General features: G+C 44.5%; 1 protein-coding gene across 3 annotated transcripts in view; it reads right to left on the bottom strand.

The window, feature by feature from the left end:
- Positions 1–26,707, bottom strand: part of FHIT (fragile histidine triad diadenosine triphosphatase) — a 1,048,842-nt gene that overhangs the window by 839,484 nt on the left and 182,651 nt on the right. Inside the window, exon 1 of one of the 3 annotated variants that reach the window (XM_083725435.1) lies at positions 15,861–15,894. The exons of the other annotated variants lie outside the window; for them this stretch is intronic. The gene's annotated coding sequence lies outside the window, so the exon portion shown is untranslated. Of the gene's footprint in view, positions 1–15,860; positions 15,895–26,707 lie in introns of those variants that run through there. 3 annotated transcript variants of the gene reach the window in all.

The following is a 26,707-nucleotide window of genomic DNA, read 5'->3' as shown; positions in this document are numbered from 1 at the left end:
GGAGGGGCGCCCTGACGGCGTTGGGTCTCGGCTTGTGCAGAGGGGCCGCAGCCAGCCTGCCGGGAAGGGCCCCTACCCTGGGGTGTCCATGATCGTGCTGCTAATATGCCACCACCGAGCAGCACAGAGGAGTCATCCTCCTCCTCCTCCTCCTCCTCCTCGCAGGCTCTCTGTTCCCGCTTCTTCCTGCCCCTTCGTTTCTCCTCCCTTCTCAGAGCTAGACGTCAACATTGCGCCCTGCCCTGCGCCTTGCCCCGATTGGAGCAGCGAGTCTCAGGAAGGGTCGCCATTGGCCGCCAGCTCGCGTCAAACCGGCCAATGGAGGGGAGGCCTGGGGTTGCTAAGGCTTCGGATTGGCCAGCGTCGTGGAAGTCTGAGCAACCTCAGAGCATGTTCAGGGGGGAAATCGCAAAAAAATGGCGCCTGAAAAAAAAAGGCGATCATGCTGATCCAAGCTGCGATTGCAGAACCGCTTGTGAGCCAGATCCAGAGGGCAGTTGGGCTGGATCTGGCCTGCAGTCCATAGTTTGCCAACCCCTGATCAAGGAGATCCCATGGATGTTTGTACTTGTACACAATTAAAACATTGAAATGCAGAATTAGAACATTAGAATATAAAATTTAAAACCAAACAGAAGTTCAGACTACCAATTTTGGGATGAAGACTCTAACTAGGGAACTCTGTTAGTCCCCAACTCTGCATAGTCTCCAACCTTGATTGCTGCCCACCTGAGAACCTGCTCCCAAGTCCCATAGATACATTCAGATCTGGAAACAACTTGCCCTGTCCTGTAGAACCAGGGGGGAAACTGCAGTCCTTCTGATGTTCTTGGATGGCACTTTCCATTGGCCATGCTAGCTGGCTCTGATGGGAGCAGGAGGACCCATTCACACAACAGATATTTTTGGCAGAGTGAGATTTCTCTAATAATGGTGCATGAGAATGATGCTTTCATGGGAACCTTAGGCAAACATTCTCAGGAATGCGGTGAAAGAAACAGTAATCTGAAATTAAGTTTGCCTTCCTTCCAATGAATATTAGCACCTGTTTCTTATGCCTGATCAATTTTCCCAGCACAGTTCTGAGGTCATCCCATAACAGGGATAACGTCTGAATGGTCAGTGGGTGGGATCCTGTAGCATTTCCCAAGGCTAGGCCTCTGCATAGGAGTTCTGGATGAGAAGGCTGAACACCTCCTAATTCATGCTTTTCAAATGTTATTTGCCTCCAAAAAGGGGTGGGGAGAGAATCCCATCTAAAATTAAAAGTAACCCTGTGAATTCAATCACTCTTCCCTTTCGAGAAAAATGCCTCCAAGGAGGCCATTTTTCCTGACCTTTGTATGTTTATGCATCGTCATCCATTATTTTAAAAATAGAACTTCATAAATTAAAAATGCAGCATGTCAGAGAAATATTAGTTTTTGAATATTATGCTGTAGACTTGCTATGTGTCTAATTACACTGTAGACACGCTCTGTTTTCTGAGAAATCATTTCTTCTTTTGTCAAGTTAAGCTATTATCTATTCCAAATCTGATGCCTGGCTGCCAAAGAGTTGGTAGCTTGTATTAAACAATTTCCATTTACTTCACATTAAGTCAGTCACATAAAAAGCTTTGGCTTCCCTCTTTCTGAATACCTCTGTGAAAAGCTAAACGTGTCTTCCCCTCTTCTCTCTCTCCCTCCCCCTGCTGAAAACCGATTTAAGGAGAATCTTGACAGATAACACAATGCCAAGTTTTATCACTTTTGAAACTAGTAATGAAATGTCATTGGAAACGCCTCATTAAAAATGTGAAATATACTTTGCATCTTCCCAGTTGGGAGTCAATAACCACGCTGTGAAAGGCACTTTTGAAGATGTATAATATATCCAGTTTAAGTCACATTTCTGAATAAAACACAGGTGCTGAACAAGCTTGTGGATGGCAACTGTATTTTATCTTTACACCAAAGTCAAGAACTGATTTGACTACTCAAGAATTCAGCTAATGGCATTAATTTGCTAATTGGATACATTATTTGTGTGAGTAGGGAAAATATTTTTCCTGCACACCCCACTCTTCCAAACACACTTTAAGGTGCATTATGAAAACAGTTCCAAGTCTAGCTTAGAGGCCATTATCATTCCACCTACATATTTAAACAAATAACTAGAAGAGTACACAGAAATACAACAGACCACCACAAACTGCTCTCGTCTGTTGCTATGTTAGTCCCTTCTGACCTGGGTTACCCTGAAAATGTCTTGATGGGTTTTAATGCAATGAAATCCCAATAACATAGCCAGGGTTTATGTTAGTGGGAGGCAGAACCAAGCTATCTGCGACGGGACTGGTCAGTTAGTTGTTTATTATTATTATTATTATTATTATTATTATTATTATTATTATTATTATTATTTAGTGGGCAGCTGCCCCCCTGCCCAAACCTAATATTGCTACAAGGCTGAGCATGGTATTGTATGGATCCAGCACAAAGTTACGAGGTTTGTTTTCAGCTCCTGAGCAGCAAAGTATGGTAGAGATCAGAAGCAGCAGAATGGACTGATCCACTTCAGTTTGCAGGGGGAGTGTTATATATGGGTTTTATTTATAAATAAATAAATAAATAAATAAATAAATAAATAAATAAATAAATATTGGCCTGCATGAAAGCTCCCTGCAAACAGTGAAGTAGCACAACAAGAAATGCGCTGTACTAAAAACAGTTCTCCTTAGCGTGCAATTTTCACTTGCAGATAGTAGGTGGAGGGAGTTAACATGGGAAAGAATTCTAAAAGCTGGTGTCTCTACCTGCAGTTTAAATGGTACTATCCACTTTAACCCCTTCAGGATGCTTGCCAAGTCATTTTGCTGCACCTATAGACCAGGCCTTACATTACCATTGTGGGATGGAAACTGGTTTTTCCAGGGTGAGATAGCAGGATGTGGTGGAAAGTATCTGTTTACTGGGACTATGTGGGTAAATGCAAATGCCTGGAGCTTTTGTACTCCACCGCTGCCCAGGCAAGGAAAAGAATGATGGACTTTTTCCAATCTGCAATTCAACTTATTTCTGTATCAGTTTGCATTCAGAGAGAGAGAGAGAGAGAGACTCCAAAAATTCCATTACAAACTCTTCTAGCACTTGCTAACCACTCTACAAGGTCTCACATACTTCCCAGTCACAAAAATCTGTATTCATTCTCCTATGCATTTCGGCTAACATACACATTTTTGAAAACAGTTGTGCCTAAGATACTTTTTTTTTTTTACAGTCCCCCCCACCCAATATAATCCATTTTGTGTGTTATTTTTATTGACATCCACTGTCTGTATGCACATTTTCTCCTAATGTCTGCACACATTTTTTGGTTGGCATTGAAAAATTCAGAGGTGCATGAATTTTGAAAGGCAGTTGTGTTTCAGCCTCATCCCTGTTGCTTGGCTGCTGTTATGGGTTGCTTCACCAAGAATTGCAGGAGAACATTTTAAGAAAAACAACATCACATTATTCACAATACCTCCAAGGGCACAGAGATTTGGTACATTTCCTCCATGCTAGGGATTTGACCTCTCACCTCCCTAGCATTTGCAAGGATGAGTTCAACGGTCACCCACATCAGCTGGAGAGAGAGCTTTTCATCAACAGTTGCATTAACTAATTAATTTGACATTAACTAATTAATCTGCAGACCAGAGAGGGGGAAATGGTACCAGGAAATGATTCGTTTGGAGGTTGAATTAATTAAAACTACTACAGTAGTGATGGGGTTTAAGCTCACATTTCTCACAAGAGCATGGAACAGCTCACAGCTGTAGCAAGGCAAGAGAGACCGTTTCTTCACAGGGAGCAGAATTAATCTGTGTCACTCCTATAAGGACATGAACTTATTCAACTGCGCTGACATTAAAACATGGTCGCAGCTGCAGCAAATCTATACAAGCAAGCAGAATCTGCCATTTGATTTAGTGGGTTTGCACGTGTCCTCCATTTACAAGACCCTGACTTAACTTACAAATTTGTATTGGAAATACAGAGTAGGTTGGTAAATATTCCTGAGGTGGGTAAGTTTCATTTCCAAGCATATACAGTCTTACCTGTTGGAATTCTGCCTGGTTCAGAGGAATGTGCCACAGCGTAGGCACCGGCAGATATTCCTTGTCGACCTCCCCGCTGCTACTCCCGGCAGATAAGCAGGCGAGGTCTCGGCGATTCTTCCCAGATGTGTGAGAAGAACACACCGTTCCTTCTCTCTCCCCTTTGGTATTCCCAGGGAGGGGAAAGAAGCAGACAGAAATCTATTTACATCCTTTATTTCTGTCTCTTACATCAGTACAGAGAAACATGTCTGCACTCCATAGCAGTAAGAATAAACTCCACCCATGTACTTCCAGTACGGGTCATATGACACACACACTGAGCTAACATCCGGTGCTCAGTACAGAATGGACTGCCCCTATGTTCCCATGGCAACAGTCACAAACATCCTGTCTGGCTTTCCAGCCACAAGCAGCTGACTGGGCTGCTATAGCCTTTGCTTACTGCTGCATTGGTGCTTTATGGTAACATAACCTTGGGTTACAGACACTACAGGTTGTGTTTTTTTTGGGTTACGGACCCACCGAAACCCGGAAGTACCGGAACGGGTTACTTCCGGGTTTTGGCAGTTGCGTATGTGCAGAAGTGCTAAATTGCACTTTGCGCATGTGCAGAAGTGTCGAATAGCAACCCACGCAAGGCGCAGGTGCGCCGCTGCGGGTTGCGAACGTGCATCCCGCATGGATCACGTTTGCAACCCGAGCATCCACTGTAGTCATAAAAACCTTTACATGTTGGAATACAGTCCAGCGGTGCCAGGTTTATGGGGTGAAGGGGGTTTCAGCTCCCCCAATGTTTTTGGCAGGGGGCACTGCCCCCCCCCAATATTGATATGGCTGCCACCCCCTTCCACCACCGGGCACCCTCCACATGTCCCATACTTTGCCTGGCAGCCCAGGAGCCAGGCAGCGGCTGAGACAAACACTGGCAATCTTTGCTTCACTTGTCCCAGTTGCAGCTCCCGGGCTAAGGCTGGGATGAACAAACACAAATGTGAGAGACAGAGGAGGAATGGTGGAGACTGTCCAATCCTGACCCTTCCAGAGAGGAGGAAGAGGAAGACAATATAGATTTGCAACAGGGGGTTGAGGGAGGTCACAGCTTGGAGGCAGGTGAGGTGAAAAGTCAGGAAATCATGGGAGAGCCAGAACAGCTGGCTGACCTGTTGTCATCAGAAAGTATTCCAGACCCCCCCCCCATCTCCCAGAACCCGGTGAGCCTTAAAAGTAGGAGAGCAAAGAACTCCAGGGCAGAGGGCACATAGCAGCACCCGTAGAGGACATGATAACGACAAACAAGGAAGTAGGAAAGACGGGGAGGACACTTGGGACAACGCCGTAATCCAAGAGGCTGGGTTCTATAGCCTCTCTCTGTAAAGACTGAAATAAAAAAGTATAGGAAACTTTTCCTTGTCTTTATATGTCTTTGTTTAGGGAAAATTTTAATGTTTGATGTTTTACTGTGTTTTTAATATTCTGTTGGGAGCCGCCCAGAGTTGCTGAGGAAACCCAGCCAGATGGGCGGGGTATAAATAATAAATTTCTTCTTCTTCTTCTTCTTCTTCTTCTTCTTCTTCTTCTTCTTCTTCTTCTTCTTCCTGGGCAACCAGCCAGGAGCCGCTGACAGCATCCTGACAGCAGAGATCACCCTCCACACAACCTGCCCCCACCCGGTGCACCCCAGGTGGCATCACATGACGCGTCACATGACCATGCCCCATCAATGTGGGGGGGGGGCAAGTCTTTGCCCCTGATATAGTAAGAGTACTGTTTAAAGACATAAAAGTGCCACATAGGTATGTTCACACCAAGATGGCGGTGAGGGGGGAGGATGTTGTGGGTATCTGGAAACAATACGCATGATGGTCCTCTCACTGTTCCCCTTAGGATTTTTAAAACCTTTTCCCCCTTCAAATCTTTGGATCCCCCTGAGAATGTTGATGCTGCTGTCATATTGCTCAGTGGCTAAATGGTCATGGGCACTGACTTCCTGTCTTCGCTATTACACAAGGAATGATGATGTTGTCAGGAGTTCAGCCTACACTCAAGTAGGACCCTGACAGAGACACATGCCCGACTGGCATGTTCTCTCCCTCCTGGTCAATCGTTCGGGAGCTTCATAAGCTTTCTTCAGCCCGAACATCACAGCGGCTGATGCCAACCGACACCGGCACGCTTAGGGATCCGCAGAGTTTGCGCACCTTGTGTAACAGACCTCAGCAACTCATTTTGGCTAATCTACACTATTTACATATAAACACACACGGAGCACTGCAACATGGCTCCCTCTCTCTCTAGCATCAGACAGCAAAGAGAAAAAGAACAAAGGACAATAGTCCCACTTCACGGAACACAGTAACACAAACATCCTGTCTCCGTCACTTCCCACTCTGTGGAGTCAAAACATACACTGTCATGTGAAAGACAAAAATCCCATGACTGCAATCATGGAGCAGGAATTCTAACAGATGTATCCACATGTACCGTGGTACAGTAGCTGGTCACCTGGAGCCACAAAAACCATACCAGCTACCCATCACAGAGGCCTATAGCTGAATTAGAATGGGAAATGCCATGGGGAGGACCATGGCACTGATAGCACTCAGGTCAAAGCTATGCCTTACCGTCACGTCATGAGCAAAAGGGAAGGAGACCCCCAAGGTGAGGAATGGATGTTTTAGTTCCATCTGTGTGCACTGAGAACAAATTAGAATGGATCCCAAATGTAACCTAGCTATAAAGTAACAACTCGATACAGGGAAACCTCAGGGGAGAAAGGAATAAACTACTAGAATGCTGAGGAACAGAACTCTAATCATTAGAAAATTATGAACTGGCATATAACTATATTCAGGGTCACAGCTAAATTAAAGTATTGATTTAGATCAGGATTTCCCCTCCCCCTCTCCTTGCTAATGCTTCCAGATTTTTTTTAAAAAAAACATCTGTATGTTATAATTTACGGTGAAGATCAATTCTGTTATCAATTGACCCTGCTTAGAAATCTGCACAATCTTAAATTAACCAACTTGAGATGTTTGAAATGGAGAGAAAGTATTCATTCCCCCTAATATAATCTCATTTTAAATCACAGATACATATATTTTTTATGGGTACTACATATGCCCCCCTTCAAAATAACACAGCGAGGAAAGTCCCATGTTATGCCAAATGAGTAATGTCAGATCCGGGTCTGCTTACCTACTAAAATTTATTGAGATCTCTAAAGAAATCAATGACTTAACCAAAAAGCAGTAAATAAAGTGTAGTATAATCAAAGCCTGGGGGATTAAGGTAATGAATCTTCAATTATTAAATCTATACTCTTTAATTACAGGTAGCATCTCTCCCTTTTCACAAGCCATCTCTAAATCTGTCTTAACACCATATTTCTAGCATTCCTGGAATCCTTAGGAACGTAAGATCAAAGGGACATCTCAGATTCTAAGATTTTTCTGTTTGCAGCTGCAGCCAGATTGATGCCTCTCTAATTTTCCAAGCAGGGCACAAAAGAAACAGCACCAGACCTATATAGATACTGGGGAAGCCTATTAGCAACCTTTACTGCACAGGGGAAAGTAGCTATTCATTTTTACCCTCATCCCCGCCCCCGCCCCCTTTGGTTAAACCACTGATTTTTTAAATTTATTTTTATTTTTATTTTTTGCAAATCATCTTTACAGTATTGGTTTCTTTTAATTTACATTCATAGAATCACATTATAACATCTCTGTTCTCCTATGGCTAAACATGTCTTTCAAAATAATAATAAAGAAAACAAAAACAAAAATTTGTGCTTAATCACTTGATTCATTCGTACTCCTTTTATACTTGACTTCCCTCCCCTTCTTACTTGGGTCGTAAGTTTTACTTATCTGAATGCCTCTCTTAACACATCCATGTGTAAAAACTTTTCCTGTTTTTCCACTATATTTTTTTTTCTTACAGAAGTTATTCCAAACCACTCAAAATTTTAGTTTCCCCATAACAGTCTTTCAAATATTGTTTGAATATGTTCCAATCTTTTTTAAATTTTTGTTTTGTTTAATCACTTATCTGCCCAGTCAACTTGTCCATCTCCGCGTACTCCACTAATTTGGGCAACCAATCTTTTTTGGTCGGTAAACATTCCCTTTTCTAGTTCTATGCAATCACAACTCTTGCTGCGGTGGTGGCGTACATGAATACTTTCTTTAAATCTTTTGGAATCTCATTTCCCACGATCCTCAATAGGAATGCTTCTGGTTTTGTGGGGGAAGTTAAACCACTGACTAATCCTAAAGAGGACCTGTTCTCTTATCATATGACTGCTAAGTTTATTCCAGAGACTTAGGTGATTTAATTTGCATGCAGCATTCTGAAAATCCAAAATCTTAACCACTGTTTGCTTTTCAATTTTGATGCACACTGCTCAGAAACTTCAGTCATTACGAAGCATATAAATAGATTAAATAAATAAATATGCAAAGCTGTGTTCCTATTAAACAAGTAGCTTTGCTTTATTCAGCTCAAATGCCCCTCCTCTCCTGTCACATTGCTAGGTCAACGTTGGAAGTTTTCCCTTTCGATTTCCTGCTTTGTCTGAGCTTCGGATTGTGGTTTAACACTAACTATGGCCAATTTCAAAGCCAGCCAACTTCAAACAATGGCCATAGTTAGCATAGTTAAACCGCATTACCTAATTCAGACAAAATAAGAAGCCACAGTTTGCTAAAAACTGAAAGCAAACCTTCTGAATTCTTCCTCCCAGCTGTTTGAGATGAAGAGAAGGAAAGGGGAGCCCACAATCTTGTGGCTCATCGTGGTTCTTGGAGACCATAGTTTATTGTTGCATGCACATACAACCATTGTCTACTGAATCATCTTTGTTTGTTTGTTCAAACTCTCTAAAATTCTTAAAGGTTAGTGAAGCAGTACTTTCATTATTTTGATTATTTAATTTGTTATTTATACAATTCCCATTAAAAAAAATGAAACATGTAAAACAGTTCTGGTGGCAGCACAGACCCTGCAAACAAATTCTCCTAACAGAAGTGCAGATTTCTAAGTCTGCTAAAATTGTACGCACATTTGAATAAATGCAATTAACCTTTTATTTTGTTGCCATAAACAGGATGGATGGCTTTCCACCAAGCAGCCAGCCCTCAAGGAACACAATGATTTTGAATAATTGTTTTTAAAAATCCATACAGCTTCATTCTGCTGTATACAGAATCCCTGAGAGATCATCTCATCACCTCCATGTTCTAAGATGACCTTTAAGATAGACACTGGATAAATACGCCACCTTCGCATCAAATCAAGTCTGCAAGGGTGCGCAGACAGTAGGACTGTACAAACGTGCCTCAATCCATTTTGAAATTAATTCACACTTTCATCCAGTGTTTTCTGTTCAGCTGCAGCTGGTTTATTTTGTTGCTGTGGAGATACACTTCTTTTACGTATATCATAACAAACTGACTTCCAATGTTGACGGATACGGTAGATTAATTAGTTTACCATTACCCATCTTTAGGAGGGAGAGGTTGTAAGTCCAATATAGAAATAAATAAAACCCAGGGCATAGTCATGCCGTCAGGCACTATGACAACAGAATACCGGACTAAATTAAGTTTTGGCTTTATCCAGCAGAGCTCTCCTTATGTTCATTTGCACTTGGTACATAGTTCCCTTAACTATTTTCCAGTTATTGTTTCAAAGGTTGTTGTCTTTTGTTTTGATTTTTTAAGTCTGACTAGTGTGGTTAACATATAATTTCACTCTGTTCCTATTGAGCCCAAATACTGTATTTTCCTATTAGACCACAATCAATCCAGGCTGCAATTATCTCCATACACAACAGTTGAAGGGTATGGGGTTTTCTTTTCCAAGAATTCATTGTTTTGTGATGTTGACACATAGTTGCAATTTCCAGTAAGGCCTGCACTATATCAAAATGGCTGCACTAGCCTGTCCAGCTGTGGTTGATGAAAATTACTGCAGGGCAACAGTGGTATCTGAGAAAAAGCAACAGGAGCATCATTATAGTGGAGCATTTAGCAGGGTCAGGGATGCAATATCAGTATATGTCTCTGAATGTGAAGACTGTCAGTGAATTGAATATCCTAAGGGGAGGTCTGGAAGACCTATGATATGAGCCATTTTGGCAAAGCTCTGCAGATCAGGAAATATCAGAGATCAATATTTGATGCTAAATCATCTCTTAGGTGAAGTGATCTACATGCTCACTGACATTTTCTACATACTAATATACCCTCATATCAACTAGATTATTAGTTGAGCATTTAAGCCCTTTCCGACAAGGAGTACAGTGGTGCCTCGGGGTTACGTACGCTTCAAGTTGCATACGCTTCAGGTTACAGACTCCGCTAACCCAGAAATAGTGCTTCAGGTTAAGAACTTTGCTTCAGGATGAAAACAGAAATCGTGCTCCGGCGGCGCGGCAGCAGCAGGAGGCCCCATTAGCTAAAGTGGTGCTTCAGGTTAAGAACAGTTTCAGGTTAAGTACGGACCTCTGGAACGAATTAAGTACTTAACCTGAGGTACCACTGTATAGCATACTAGGGATTCCCCCCCCCCCCCATATCTCTCCCTGCAGCCATTACATTCACTCTTTTAACATATTTATTTATTATTTATAAAATGTGTTTATAAGCCTTCTGCAGAGCCACGCCTTCACAAAACAACATGCATAGAAAGGAAGATACAAGTTGCATTAGGTAGATTGGATAGGTGTACAATTGCCAAGAGAAAACTGCTGTGAATCACATAAGGCATTAACACTCTTTAGGAAAGGCAGGAGTGCTCTTAAAAGCCAATATATAAGGGAGGACCAAACACAAGTCATTTGGAAAGGAGTTCCATAACCATGGGGCCACTAGCAAGAAGGCCCTGTATCTCATGCACACCAACCTTATCAATGAACATGCAAATCAGATGTCCAGAACAGGCACCTCACCTGCCTCCAGGTCTGGTCCTGACCGAAAGGATACAGCAAGGGAAACCCACATGACCTGAAAGTGTTGCTGTGCAATGCCAGGTCAATGATTAATAAAACCACTGCCATCCACGACCTGATTGTGGATGGAGGATTTGATCTGGCATGTGTGACAGAGACCTGGTTGGATGAAGCAGATGGGCCTGTCCTTGCCGCTGCTTGCCCACCAGGTTTCTCTTACGCACAGCAACCCAGGTCATGTGGGCGGGGAGGGGGGGTTGCAGTGATTTTTAGGAAGTCATTAGTCTGCACCAGGCGTCCTATTGGGAAGACCCAGTTTTCTGAGTGCATGTTCTGGAAGTTGGGCAATAGGGGCAGTACAGGATTCCTACTGGTGTACCGACCTCCCCGCTGCACCAAGGATTCCCTGCCCGAGCTGCTTCAGGTGGTGGCGGATATGCTCCTGGAGACACCTAGCTTGGTTGTCCTGGGGGATTTTAACATCCATGCCGACACGACCTTACAAGGGGCTGCTCGGGACTTCGTGGAAAGCATGGCCTCCATGGGGCTGTCCCTGAATAAGTCTGGCCCAACTCATAGCCACGGACATGCCTTAGACTTGGTGTTTACCTCTACGGATGTTGGTGATCTGACATTAACTAAAAGCGAAACAAAAGAAGTGCCATGGTCAGATCACTTCCTGGTGCAACTGGACTTCTCCGCAACCCTTCCCCTTCGCAGGGAGGTGGGACCGATTCGGATGGTCCGCCCCCGCCACTTAATGGATCCAATTGGCTTCCAGAGAGTGGTAGGGGATGCTTTATCCCAAGTTGATGGCCTTTCAGCTGATTCCTTGGTGGCCCGCTGGAATGCGGAGTTAACCAGGGCTATTGACTGTCTGGCTCCGAAGCGCCCTCTCCGATTGCATGGAGCCCGGACAGCCCCGTGGTTTTCCCCGGAGCTGAGGGTGATGAAACAATCGTTGAGACGGCTAGAGCGCCGGTGGCGGAAAACTCATTCTGAATCAGACCGGACACGGGTTAGAGCTCAACGTCGAGCCTACCAAGTGGCAATGGCGACGGCGAAGAGGGCCTTCTTCGCTGCCTCTATTGCATCTGCAGAAAACAGCAGCAGGAGACTTTTTCAGGTGGTTCGCAATCTATCAGAACCACCTGTACCACCGGGGCCTGGTAGGGACCCCAAGATCTCCTGCAATGCTTTTGCAAAGTTTTTTGCAGATAAAATCGCTCAGATTCAGAAGGAGGTAGACTCCACTGTGGGAGCAGGGCCAGGGCGGGAGAGTGCTAGAGTTCTGTCTGGTCCTGTTACATGGGATCAATTCCAATCTGTTACCTCCGAGGATGTGGACAGGCTGCTTGGACGAGTGAAACCGACCACCTGTCTCCTTGATCCTTGCCCATCCTGGCTGATAAAAGCGAGCCGGGAAGGGCTGGGCGATGGGCTCTGTGGGGTGGTGAATGCTTCCCTCTGTGAGGGAGCCTTCCCAGACCCGCTGAAAGAGGCGGTCATTAAACCGCTTCTTAAAAAAACATCTTTAGACCCGGCCAATTTGGCCAACTATCGCCCAGTCTCAAATCTGCCATTCTTGGGCAAGGTGATTGAGCGGGTGGTTGCTGAACAACTCCAAGCACGCCTGGAGGAAACGGACCATTTGGATCCCTTCCAATCGGGATTCAGGCCTCACCATGGGACTGAAACTGCCTTGGTCGCGCTGGTTGATGACCTCCGGCGGGCTAGGGACAAAGGTGAGAGCTGTTTCCTAGTTCTGCTGGATCTCTCAGCGGCCTTTGACACCATCGACCATAACATCCTTCTGGACCGTCTAGAGGGGCTGGGAGCTGGGGGCACTGTCATACAGTAGTTCCGCTCCTTCCTCCTGGGCCGTGTCCAGAAAGTGGTGGGGGGGGTGAGTGTTCAGACCCCTGGGCTCTCACTTGTGGGGTGCCTCAGGGTTCTGTCCTCTCCCCCATGCTTTTTAATATCTATATGAAGCCGCTGGGAGAGATCATCAGGGGGTTTGGACTGGGTGTTCATCAGTATGCAGATGACACCCAGCTCTACCTCTCCTTTAAATCAGAACCAGTGAAGGCGGTGAAGGTCCTGTGTGAGTGCCTGGAGGCGGTTGGAGGTTGGATGGCGGCTAACAGATTGAGGTTGAATCCTGACAAGACAGAAGTACTGTTTTGGGGGGACAGGAGGCGGGCAGGTGTGGAGGATTCCCTGGTCCTGAATGGGGTAACTGTGCCCCTGAAGGACCAGGTGCGCAGCCTGGGAGTCATTTTGGACTCACAGCTGTCCATGGAGGCGCAGATTAACTCTGTGTCCAGGGCAGCTGTCTACCAGCTCCACCTGGTACGCAGGCTAAGACCCTACCTCCCCGCGGACTGTCTCGCCAGAGTGGTGCATGCTCTAGTTATCTCACGCTTGGACTACTGCAACGCGCTCTACGTGGGGCTACCTTTGAAGGTGACCCGGAAACTGCAATTAATCCAGAATGCGGCAGCGAGACTGGTGACTGGGAGTGGCCGCCGGGACCACATAACACCGGTTCTGAGAGACCTGCATTGGCTCCCAGTACATTTCCGAGCACGATTCAAAGTGTTGGTGCTGACCTTTAAAGCCCTAAACGGCCTCGGTCCTGTATACCTGAAGGAGCGTCTCCACCCCCATCGTTCAGCCCGGACTCTGAGATCCAGCGCCGAGGGCCTTCTGGCGGTTCCCTCATTGCGAGAAGTGAGGCTACAGGGAACCAGACAGAGGGCCTTCTCGGTAGCGGCGCCCGCCCTGTGGAACGCCCTCCCATCAGATGTCAAAGAGATAAAGAATTACCTGACGTTCAGAAGACATCTTAAGGCAGCCCTGTTCAGGGAAGTTTTTAATATGTAATGCTGTACGGTTTTTAACACTGATTGGGAGCCGCCCAGAGTGGCTGGGGAAAACTCAGCCAGATGGGCGGGGTATAAATAATAAATTATTATTATTATTATTATTATTATTATTATTATTGGACTTCTAATCTGTTGTGAGGCAGTAGGTCTGCAATCTGGTAAGAGTGCACCTATTACTTGGCCCTATTTTAAATAAGCCAAATATTTAAAAATGCCCTAAGTCTCCAGCGATTTCTCTTTCAAAGGAAAGCAAAACCCAGTTGGTCCTGTCCCTGAAATTTTCCCCACATGGAACAATATTAATACACAGACACCCTCCCATGCTCACCAATGATATCCCCTCCAGGCAGGAGATGGTGGGGGGAGACCTGCCTACTTAAGCCCATCTTCTGGAAAGATCTCCAGTTACTATCTTCTCTGATAACCAGTCACCTGTACCAGTCACCAGTGTGGTGTAGTGGTTAATAGTGGTAGACTCATAATCTGGGGAATCGGGTTCGCGTCTCCGCTCCTCCACATGCATCTGCTGGGTGACCTTGGGCCAGTCACACTTCTTTGAAGTCTCTTAGCCCCACTCACCTCACAGAGTGTTTGTTGTGGGGGAGGAAGGGAAAGGAGATTGTTAGGCGCTTTGAGACTCCTGAAGGGGAGTGAAAGGCGGGATATCAAATCCAAACTCTTCTTCTTCTTCTTACTCAATCAAAGAAATACTTTGATTGAATCATTGGCTGACATGGCTTGACCACATAAGAAGTCTCTACAGAATCCAATCTTACAAACGCAAACTAATAAATAATAATAGTAATAATAACAACAACAACAACAACAACAACAACAACAACAACTTATTATTTATACCCTGCCCCAGCCACTCTGGGTGATTCCCAATAGAATATTAAAAACACAATAAAACTTCAAACATTAAAAACTTCCCTAAACAGGGCTGCCTTCAAATGTCTTCTAAAAGTCAGATAGTTGTTTATTTCCTTGACATCTGATGGGAGGGTGTTCCACAGGGCGGGTGCCACTACCGAGAAGGCCCTCTGCCTGGTTCCCTGCAACCTCACTTCTCGCAGCGAGGGAACTGCCAGAAGGCCCTCGGAGCTGCACCTCAGTGTCCAGGCTGAACAACTGGGGTGGAGACACTCCTTCAGGTATACTGGGCCAAGGCAGTTTAGGGCTTTGAATTGTGCTCAGAAACGTACTGGCAGCCGATGATAAGCTTGGAGAGGACCCAAAGATATCCTCTAGGCTACCCACTCCAACCTACCTAATCCTGTAAAATAATAATAATAATAATAATAATAATAATAATAATAATAATAATAATAATAATAATAAATAAATAAATAAATAAATAAATAATAATTTATTATTTGTACCCCGCCCATCTGGCTGGGTTTCCCCAGCCACTCTGGGCGGCTTCCAACAGAGATGAAAAATACACTAAAATGTCACATATTAAAAACTTCCCTGAACAGGGCTGCCTTCAGATGTCTTCTGAATGTCAGGTAGTTGTTTATCGCTTTGACATCTGATGGGAGGGCATTCCACAGGGCAGGCGCCACTACCGAGAAGGCCCTCTGCCTGGTTCCCTGTAACTTGGCCTCTCGCAGTGAGGGAAGCGCCAGAAGGCCCTCGGAGCTGGACCTCAACAATATTTTTACGTTGGCATCCAAATGTGACCACACAATAGCTGGGATCCAAAGGACCACTTTTCAGTCACCTTCTTCCTCTTTCCCCATGAAGCTGCTCCTGTGGCGTGCAGACCTTTGGGTACAGCATCCCAGTAAGGGCTTAGAAAAGGGCATTGGAAAACTCCCATGCCCAAAAGCACTCGGTGTGCACAAACAAAAGGGTCTTGGCTAGCACGTCCTAAGAATCAGTTCCGAATGTCTGCTGCTACAATCCAAGTAAAATGATTGCTCACCTTATTCATTCCAAGGAGTAACAGTCCAGGAGACCGAAAAGAGAAGAGGGAATCTAACTCACTCATTCTGCTCAAGAATTAATGCAAGCTAAAAATGCTTTTGTAAGCTTAAAATGAAACCAATTTTATTTTCCTTAAGATCATGCATTCGCCAAACGAAAACATAAATCTGATGTAATAACCTACAACAGAAATGAAACTTGACACATTTCCCTGTTACCAGATGCAAAACTGAGGAGATCTAAGAATAAAATGCATGTCTTCAAAGTCTCATAATTTTAAACACTGTTATTTGTCTAGTTCCCATTGAACATACGCCTGCTTAACAGAAGGGGTTTAACTGAAAGCTAAGTTAAACTGTATTGGATACAATAGTGGCAATCATATGTAAAACTTATTCCTTGTTAATCAAACTATTAAGTAATTCGGAATCCAAACATCAAGAACACACATCTTAGGTTTCTACAAGATTGTGTATTGTAAGTAGCCTACACCTTTTTTACACTCGCCACTTCTACCAATTATGATGTTCAAACACAGCATCACATTTTGAGATGGTATCTCTTTTTAAATAAGTGTAATGCAGCCAGGGCAATTTAAGAAGCTTACTGAACACCCTGGACAAGACAACTCCATTCCACATTAGTTATACTCTCACAAGGAAGGGACACGGGTGGCACTGTGGTCTAAACCACTGAGCCTCTTGGGCTCGATGATCGGAAGGTCGGTGGCTCGAATCCACACGACAGGGTGAGCGCCCGTTGCTCTGTCCCAGCTTCTGCCAACCTAGCAGTTCGAAAGCATGCCAGTGCAAGTAGATAAAGGCGAGAAGGTAAACGGCTTTTCCGTGCACTATGGCACTCGTCCTGATGTCCTGTTGCGCCAGAAGCAGTTTAGTCCTGCTGGCCACATGACTCGGAAAGCTGTCTGTGGACAAACGCCAGCTCCCTCGGCCTGAAAAGCAAGATGAGCTTCTAAGCCGCTTCTGGCGAACCAGAGCAGCGCACGGAAATACCATTTACCTTCCCGCCGGAGCGATACCTATTTATCTACTTGCACTTTGATGTGCTTTCGAACTGCTAGGTTGGCAGGAGCAGGGACCGAGCAACAGGAGCTCACCCCGTCACGGGGATTCAAACTGCCGACCTTCTGATTGGCAAGCCCTAGGCTCTGTGGTTTAGACCACAGCGCCACACACGTCCCTATTATACTAAGGCAGGGTATTCACCTAATAAGTCCCATGTTGAAATAACAGTCCAGTGGGAGAGGAAAGAGGAGACCATTTTGTATAGCAAGCTGAAATGTTTTTGCAGGAAGACTGATCAGAAGAGCATGACATCAAGTCCTTCCCCATCCATTTAAAGCACATTCCCCAAGCACCAATGAATCTTGGGATCTGGGAGCTAGGAATTGTAGCTCTGTGAGGGATGAACTACAGTTCCCAGGATTCTTGCAGAGGGAATGGGTTTTAAAGCTATGTTGCACACACAGTGTAAGAAGAATTAAAACAAAAGAACTAGACTTTAAGGCTCTACAGCAGACAGGATTTACAAGCAGTACAAAATAATAGTTTTAACTTAGGTTAGATTAATGGCAAAGAATCTAATCAAGTGTTAAGAAACTTAGCTGACCCTCCTTTGGAGAAAAACAAATTAATTCAGGAGCAGGTAGCTAAAATGGTGGAATCCCTATATTGTTGCTCTATGCAAGGTTTCCCAAACTTGGTTTGCCAGCTGTTTTTGGACTACTACAACTCCCATCATTCCAGTGGTCAGGGATGATAGGAACTGTAGTCCAAAAACAGCAATAAACCTAAGTTTGGGAAACTCTGCTCTATTGTATTGCCCTATTAGTCTGGCTCTGCATAAGCCAACCCTAAAAGAGAGGCAAAAGATAGAAACACATGACTTGAAACTGGATGCAGAATTCTGCTGAAGTTATTACTGGCTGCAAACTAGAAAAGCAGTCAATTTGAAATATTAGCAATGGGAAAGATGGTACATTAAGTTCTATTCATTTCAAACTTTTTTTAAAAAAAATGACAATTTAATATGGTGACATTTACCCGAGACACAGCTGTTCACTTAGCTTTGGCTACTTAATACATAGATGTCAATGCTAGAGGCAAGCTCAAAGCTTCCATGGAAATGGGGGAGGACCCTTTTGATACAGATTCATTTCTTTCCTGCAATGCAGTGCTTAATTTTGCCAATTAGAAAGTCTGGGGTTAAAGCGTGGTTTAAATCACACATGCTGTTGTTGGCTACATGAATTGTTGGCTACATGAAAACAGGTTGTACTACTCAGCAGTGACAAAAATATGCAACCTGCAAAAAAAGACTCCAAAAAGTTGGCACAGGTGAGTTAGGAGCAAACAAATTGCCGCTTCAAATCTCACTTCAGTCTGGAACTCACCGGATCAGGGGTCACCAAACCAGCACCCATAAAGGCTTTGTGACTTTGACCCAGTATACCTGAAGGAGCATCTCCACCCCCATCTTTCAGACACTGAGGTCCAGCTCCGAGGGCCTTCTGGCAGTTCCCTCACTGCGAGAAGAAGGCCTTCTCAGTAGTGGTGCCCGCCCTGTGGAACGCCCCCCCCCATCAGATGTCAAGGAAATAAACAACTATCTGACTTTTAGAAAGACATCTGAAGGCAGCAGTGTTTAGGGAAGTTTTTAATGTTTGATGTTTTATCATACTTTTAATACAGTGGTACCTCAGGTTACAGATGCTTCAGGTTACAGACTCCGCAAACCCGGAAGTAGTACCTCGGGTTAAGAACTTTGCTTCAGGATGAGAACAGAAATCGCATGGCGGCAGCGCAGCAGCAGTGGGAGACCCCATTAGAAGAAGAAGAGTTTGGATTTGAGATCCCGCCTTTCACTCCCTTTAAGGAGTCTCAAAGCGGCTAACATTCTCCTTTCCCTTCCTCCCCCACAACAAACACTCTGTGAGGTGAGCGAGGCTGAGAGACTTCAAAGAAGTGTGACTGGCCCAAGGTCACCCAGCAGCTGCATGTGGAGGAGCGGGGAAGCGAACCCGGTTCCTCAGATTACATGACTACCGCTCTTAACCACTACACCACACTTAGCTAAAGTGGTACCTCAGATTAAGAACAGTTGCAGGTTAAGAACGGACTTCCAGAACGAATTAAGTTCTTAATCCAAGGTACCACTGTATTCTGTTGGGAACAGCCCAGAGTGGCTGGGGAAACGCATTTATTATTATTATTATTATTATTATTATTATTATTATTATTATTATCATCATTAAAGGCTAATCAGCTACAGGTGGAGCCACTTGGCCTTCTCCCCCTTCAGGCTGCTGTTCAGCAGGTGAAGCTGACCCATGACAATTATACCTTGGATGCCATATATAACACTATGACTATCCTCGATTAATAAAGTTGGGTACACACCATATATTTGAAGCACCCCCCGCAAAAGAATCCTCAGAATGGTAGCTTGTTAAGGGTGCCAAGATCTACATCTGTGGGGGGTAAACTAAAACTTCCAGATTATTTGGGTGAAATAATGCATTTTCAGTGTATAGTGGCAACACACAGACTGAATTAATCTCCATGCCAGCCAACACTCCCGAGGTAGGAAGGAGGCCAGGGAGAGCTCCGTTCTTTCTAGCCAATTCCAAATATAGTTAGATGACATTCATATGGCAGTATACCAGTAACCTATGTTTGTACTTTAGAAGGTAATTATTTCCTTCTAACTATACAATTACCGTAGAATAAAAATACTAGTGACCTTGATTTAAGCAACACAGCCCTTGACTATTTCAAGATAAGCTTCCCACATCGGTAAAAGCTGAGAGGAGAGTCACAAGGGAGAACCATTTAGCCTAAGTCCCAGCCTGATTTTACAGCCCCCTTCTAAGATCCTCAAGCCTTTTTAAAGAGCTTTTGTTATTTGGAATATTTCCAGTAAGCACTAAGCATTAAAACAGCACCTGTGCAGCTGCTAAGTTGGATCACCTGTTCGTTGCCCTAGAGAATTAAAAAAGCATTTAATACAATATTATAGAAAGTTGACACACACAGAGAGAGAGACCAGAAGGAAAAAGAGAGGAAGCAGGTTGGGGAAGAACCTGTTTCGCACTTCTAAAAAGAATGTGTTTAATTTGCCACTGGAGGTAAAGCCCACTAACGTGGAAACTGAAAGCAGTATTCTGAACGTGAGGGAAGAGACTTTCCACACTCACCCGGGTTCAGCACCTTTCTGGCTTCCATCAGTTATGTCCTGCCTTTCTAAATGTGACTAAGGCTACGATCCAAGCTTACTGACTAGGAATAAGACCACTACATATATTAAACTCCTCTGATTAAATATTAACTCTGTTTCTCCCTCCCTCCCTGCCTCCCACCACTTCTCTCTCTCGCTCTCTCTCTCTCTCTCTCTCTCTCACACACACACACACACCCTTGACATGGCTTGCTAAGTGCCAAAAGTGGAAGCAACACAATTTGTTGCCTCCAGTTCCCCGTGTTATTTATTGCAATCCAGAGGATGCAGAGTAATTGGAAAGCTGATAAGCTCCTCCACACATACGTTAAAATGAGATTTAAGTTAGCGCTCCGAAAGAGTCCTGGGGGATTCTAAATGAAAGTTTTATAAGCACTGATATATGCACATATTATTAACTCCAGTCGTAATACCTTATTTAAACAATTAGCCTCCACTTCAAAGAATCGGCCCCACTGAAATTTTGCAGGGCGGCTCCTCAGCGCCAGGTCTCATTCTCACAGCCAACTGCAGCAAAACCGGAGCCGGTTATTATTATTATTATTATTATTATTATTATTATTATTATTATTATTATTATTTATATACCGCCCTATACCTGGAGGTCTCAGTTACGAGAAGAAAGCCACTTACATTCTGCTTGGTAATCCACTTCCTCACTTTTTGGGGGGGGGAGGGGGCAGGGAAAGGAAACAGCACTCCACAGCCATAATCAAGGAGTCTTGTCTGGTGGGAATATAATTAGAATTCCCTGCCAGAGCTTCCCCTTCTGATAAAGGTGTACTCAGCATGTGTGTATACTAAAAAATTCCACATTGCTGTTCTTGGCATTTAATTAGGGGGTAAAGTAAAACGTGCAGGACTGGAATTTTAAGTGTTGGTTTAATAACCTTTATCCAGCTCATTTCTCAATGATTTTCTTCCTCTCTGGAGAGGCTTCTAATGTCAAACTGTGGTATTAAGGTGAGTCATGGTTACTGAAGAGGCACAAGGAAAGTACATGACAGAATTTCTTAATTTTAAGATTGCTGGCGGGGTGGGGAGGGGCGTTGTGCGGAAGAAGCTGAAGTCTTCCCTTCATTTCAGAAATAACACACAGAAAGCTTATACCTCATGAGCAGTAGGGGAAATGGGAGGTGGGGCACTCAAGACTTGAAAACATAAGAATAGCCTACCTAGTCCAGCATCCTATTCTCACAGTGGCCTAACAAATGCCCTTGGAAAGCTTGCAAACAGCACAATTCTCCCCTTTGCCGGCATCAACAACCTGTCTTCAGAAGCGTATTGTCTCCCATTGTGGTGGCAGAGGAGAGCCATCGTGGCCAGTTGGTTATTTTTAACAAGTACGGAATGATAATCTTGCCCGCATCAAGGACAAAATGCCGTCCACACCTGTTTTATCCTTTTATTTGTTGAAATTCATAGCTCATCCTAACGCAGAAGGTTTGCTGCAGTATCAGAAGATTTGTCAAACAGAATGATTATTGATATTGGTTTTTTCCCGCTTTCGTTTGAAGATAATGTAAAGCAGTCGGATGAGAAGGTAGCTGAAGTATCTTGCGCTTCTTATTCTCAGCCTCGGAGGGCTGTATCCACGGTTGGTGAAACTAAGAGAAAACTCAATTGGTAGCTCAATTCATTGAGTGGAACTTAGCTGAAATTAACAGAAAATGTTTGCTTAAACAAAAAGCCACTTTCACAATGTACTCTGGTCCAGAATTTGATGGCACGCTGGAGGAACAGAAGGAGTCCCCAAACTGAGGGACAGTCAAATGTAGTACTTCTTTATACATTGTTCAACGCTCTTGATAAGCGGAGAGTATGCCCAGGATCAGAGTTAGTTACAGAAAGAGTAGATTTCCATGCCAACCAACAGAAAGACCACATTATCCACACCTCAACTGACATCCCACACTGGAATGCCAAATAATCCCAAGTGCAGGGATATAGCGATATCCACCCTTTCCTGCGATTTTGTGGAGAGGGGTGGGCTTTCCCCGCATGAGTGTTTGCAGCAATTCAATGGTGCAGGAGCATGGGAGGGACAGAGAGGGAGGGAAGAAGAGCAGCAACACTTTCCCGGTCTTTCTCTTCCCTGAAGCTGCAGCCATTAGGACAGCAAGCAAGTCAGCCCCATAAGCATCCCCTGCAACGTCTGGCGGTTCCATGCGGTGGTAGTTGTTAGGAACCTAAATTACGAGTAATTTGTCATGTGTAGGCTCCAAGACAAGAGCAGAGGAGGCAGTTCTCCTGATGCCATGGAGAAGGGGGGGGGGTAAATTTAAATCCTAGAACGTCTTTGTGAAACATGTCCACAGTCCAACACTCTCTCACTTTCTGTCTCCCAATCACCTTCTCCATTAAGCCTTTTGTTCTCACTTCTGCAAAAACAAAGCCTAAGCAACCACATTCATTCACTCCCCTCCCCTATTACTGTTACCTTTGTTTTCTTTCTACCCATTGTCTCCCTTTCTTATGGAATCTAATTTTGTGTTCATCTGTGTCAGGAACTTTTTTTAAAAAAAAAGCTTATGCAACTCTGCAAAGTGCCAAGTACACCAATGGCCCTGTTTAAGCAAACAAGTGAGAGCTGGAGCATAAAGAAGGCTGGTCGCTGAAGAATTGGTGCTTTGGAATTATGGTGCTAGAGGAGACTCTTGAGAGTCCCATGGGCTGCAAGAAGATCAAACCTATCCATTCTGAAGGAAATCAGCCCTGAGTGCTCACTGGAAGGACAGATCATGAAGCTGAGGCTCCAATACGTTGGCCACCTCATGAGAAGAGAAGACTTCCTAGAAAAGACCCTGATGTTGGGAAAGATTGAGGACACAAGGAGAAAGGGATGACAGAGGACGAGATGGTTGGACAGGGTTCTCAAAGCTATCAGTATGAGTCTGACCAAACTGCCAGAGGCGGTGGAAGACAGGCATGCCTGGTGTGCTCTGGTCATGGGGTCATTAAGAGTCGGACACGACTAAACGACAACAACAAACAAATCTGAGCATAATAGTTTTGCACACAATGCAACAATTAGATAGGGGAACCAACTTTCTGCCTTCCATACTTGATCTCGTACGTGAGAAAAGACCAGGAAGAGAAACTTCAACGGCATGTCATGACTTTCATTTCTTTCCTGGCTGCTGCCCGACAGCCGTTGCTTTTCACATCAAGGTCATCGCAGATACCTGCTTTCCAGCCGCATTTCCATCTGCAAACGTCCCATCGGTTAGTGCTGGTTATTCGGAATCCAAGCTCTGCACATCAGGGTAACAAACTGGTAATCACAATGGAGCAATTGTTTTGAGCAACAAACAACAAAAGCTGCTGTTCTTTCTTTGTCACAGTGACAGCTTGAAGAAGGCTCACTCAGCCTTACTCTTCCCTGAGATTTTAACTAAGTCGGGGGATGTCACGGAAGTTCGTCTTACAAAGTTTTCTTTGTATTCGATCTGCTGCCGACATCATCTACAAACAGCGCACAAAAGAATCGCAGCCCTACAAATCCATTATTGAAGTTGATGAAAGCACAAAGCCAACAGCCTAATCTTTGTAGTCACAAACTGACCCTGCAAAAGGTAAGGGCAGCGAAGAGCATAGCATGTGATACGGCGACAATGCCGTTATGCTTACGATGCCACTCTCCGCCGCAACCCTTGACTTGTTCTTTAAAGCTTCCCTTTTATACCTTTTATTTGTGCGTTGCAACACACCATGCTTATTTTAAGCTTCAAGATGAAACGTACACAAAGCTTGGTTTTAAAAGCCACCGGCTCAGTTGTTGATTATTATTGGACAGAAATACAATTCACAACCTTCTTTTCTGGGAGGTGGAAGAAACAAGGTGCATCAAAATGCAGACTGGACGGCTCAGTCCAGTCCAGGCCAGAGCATGAGTCTCTTAATCTCAGGACCGTAGGTTTGAGTCCCCTTATTTGGGCAAAAATGTTCCTGCATTGCAGGGGGTTGGACTAAATCAGTGTTTCCCAACCTTTTTCTGACCATATCCCCCTTTCGACCTTGCTTCCTTCCTGTGCCCCCCCCCGGCGTAGCCAAGAGGGGCAGGGAAGCAGCTGCCCTCCCAAAAAGTAAAAATAAAATCTGAGGTTCTGTCCCCACAAACAAAAGCCTGCCCCCCTAACAAAAAGCCTGGTTACACCAATCCCTCCTCTCCTCCGGTCCTCCCGGTAGAAAGGTAGCTATTTAAATGTTTTGTTCGTAAATATAACATTTTTATAATTTATAGAAAATACAGTTACATAAAATGATAGGAACATCATCATCGTCGTCAATTTTATTCATACCCCGCCCTCCCCAGCCAAGACCGGGCTCAGGGCAGCTAACACCAAGTATAAAAAAACTGACTAAAATACAACTTAAAAACAAGATTCAAATACAACATTAAAATGCAGCCTCATTTCAGTAGAAACTCAAATCAAAAACTTTTGGGGGATGAAAATGTCAAATCTTCACCAAGGCCAACTATCCAGACTGGTCCTACATGGGCCAGAAAAAAGCCAGGGAAGTCCCCAAATAGGAATTTCATCACAGAAGGAAAAGGAAAGGGGGGATCAGGCTGATTCCAAGCCAAAGGCCAGGCGGAACAACTCTGTCTTACAGGCCCTGTGGAAAGAAATCAGATCCCGCAGGGCCCTGGTCTCATGAGACAGAGCATTCCACCAGGCCGGAGCCAGTGTTGAAAAGGCCCTGGCTCTGGTTGAGGCTAATCTGACTTCCCTAGGGCCCAGGACGTCTAGAGTGTTGCTATGTATGGACCTTAAGGTCCTCCACGGGGCATACCAATGAAATATTGTTGAAGCAGAAAAACACATGGAATCATGGAGCTGGAAGGGACCCCGAGGGTCATCTTTCTAGTGAAACCTCCTGCAATGTGGAATCTCAGCTAAAGCATCCATGACAGATGACCATCCAGCCTCTGCTTAGAAACCTCCAAGGAAGGAGAGTCCAGAACCTCCTGAGGAAGATCCATCTTCCATGTATTATAAAAATTAAACAATACTTATTTGACCCAAGAGGGGGAAACCTACAGTCCAAAATGCGCACAGGGAGTTCTGTATATATGGGAGAATTTTAAAAAGCAAGTGGTCCTCACTGACCTGCTGCAAAAAGATCTTGTCATCTGGAGGAGCCCTGGCTGCCTAGCTAAAACATCATAGCCCCCCACACCCTTCCCTGGGAATAAGGCCCACTGAACGTAGTGTGGCTTTCTTCTGAGTAGACATTTAGTTATTTACTAGATGCAAGTCAGCAGCACCAGACAACTCTGCTTGGCTAGGCGCTGGGGTGGATTGCACCCTGCACCTTGCAGAGTCAGACCCAGGCTGCCACCAGGCCCAGCACTGGCAGCAGCTAGAAGCAGCTCCGGCTCACCCAGTCCTACCCACTGCCACCCCACCACCACACTTACCTGACCTGGGGGTTCTGGATCATGGGCTCTACTGGTCAAAATGGAAGCCTCAGCGATCGCCCACTCCCGCCGTAAACAAATCAGGACTGCTCCAAGAAAACACACGTGGCAAAAAGGAGCACTAGGCCCTGGTGGGAGCCCCCTTACCCGCTTGTGATTGGCCAAGCAGATCGCCAGCTAATCAGGATTTTTTCCCTTCACTTCTCACTTCCCTCTGTGGCCCCTAGTCACTTGCTGTGCCCCCCCCCCCCCCATTTATGCATTTTTCACCTGGGTCCCCCTTAGAATATCCTGGGCTGCGAAACACTGGACTAGATTACCTTTGTGGTACCTTTCAACTATGATGCTATAAAACATTTTAAAGCAGCGTAAGAGACAAGTCCAATCCCACCTAAGCAGAAGCAGTTCCTAGGGTAACTAAGATGGCAATCTATGCCATGGATTTTGATGCAGAGTACAGCTTGTTCACATCCTTAAACATGTCTAGATCAATTAATATATTAAAATATAAGGACTTGAGCACAGAAAAGGATGCCATCAGTATATATTCAATTAGGATTTCAGTCCAAGACAACTATAGTACCGGCAATGAAGACGTTTCCAACAAAGCATGTACAAATTTACAGGAATGGGCCATTTCTATTTCACACACACAAAATTCAAGTTAAGAAACATAGAAAGCTATGTTTTAAAATGCTACAATTGGGTTGTTTGTTTTTATTTCACCTACCTTAGCCAGTCTCGTTTACAGTAGAAAGAGAAACTGAAATACCACCTGTCCCAAAACACCTTCATAAAGAGTTAAGCAAGCGCCACTGATTTCAGTGACACCTACTTCCAAGTAATTGTGTTTTCTACTGAGCTGAAGACAGTGCCGAGGAAATAAGAGTTCACAGTGACATCCACTGAAGAACTATCTCATTATCTAAAGAGGGGTTTCGGGAGATGACCCTTAGCCCCAAACAAGTTTAAACACTTACAATTAGGGTTAATTTGGTGGTGGTGAAAACCTATTTCTCCCTCTAATGAAAAAGATGACAAAACACACTGTGTGCTAGGTTATTCACACAGAATAGAGGTCACGAGTTTTGTCAAAACACGCCATATGCTTTTTTTTAAGGAGGAAGAGTCAGTTAACAAACATTGTGTGGTTTATGGCGGCA

This window comes from Podarcis gaigeae (assembly GCF_964106915.1).
Source record: "Podarcis gaigeae genome assembly, chromosome: 2".
Lineage (NCBI taxonomy): Eukaryota > Metazoa > Chordata > Lepidosauria > Squamata > Lacertidae > Podarcis > Podarcis gaigeae.
This window is presented reverse-complemented; position numbering and strand designations above follow the sequence as displayed.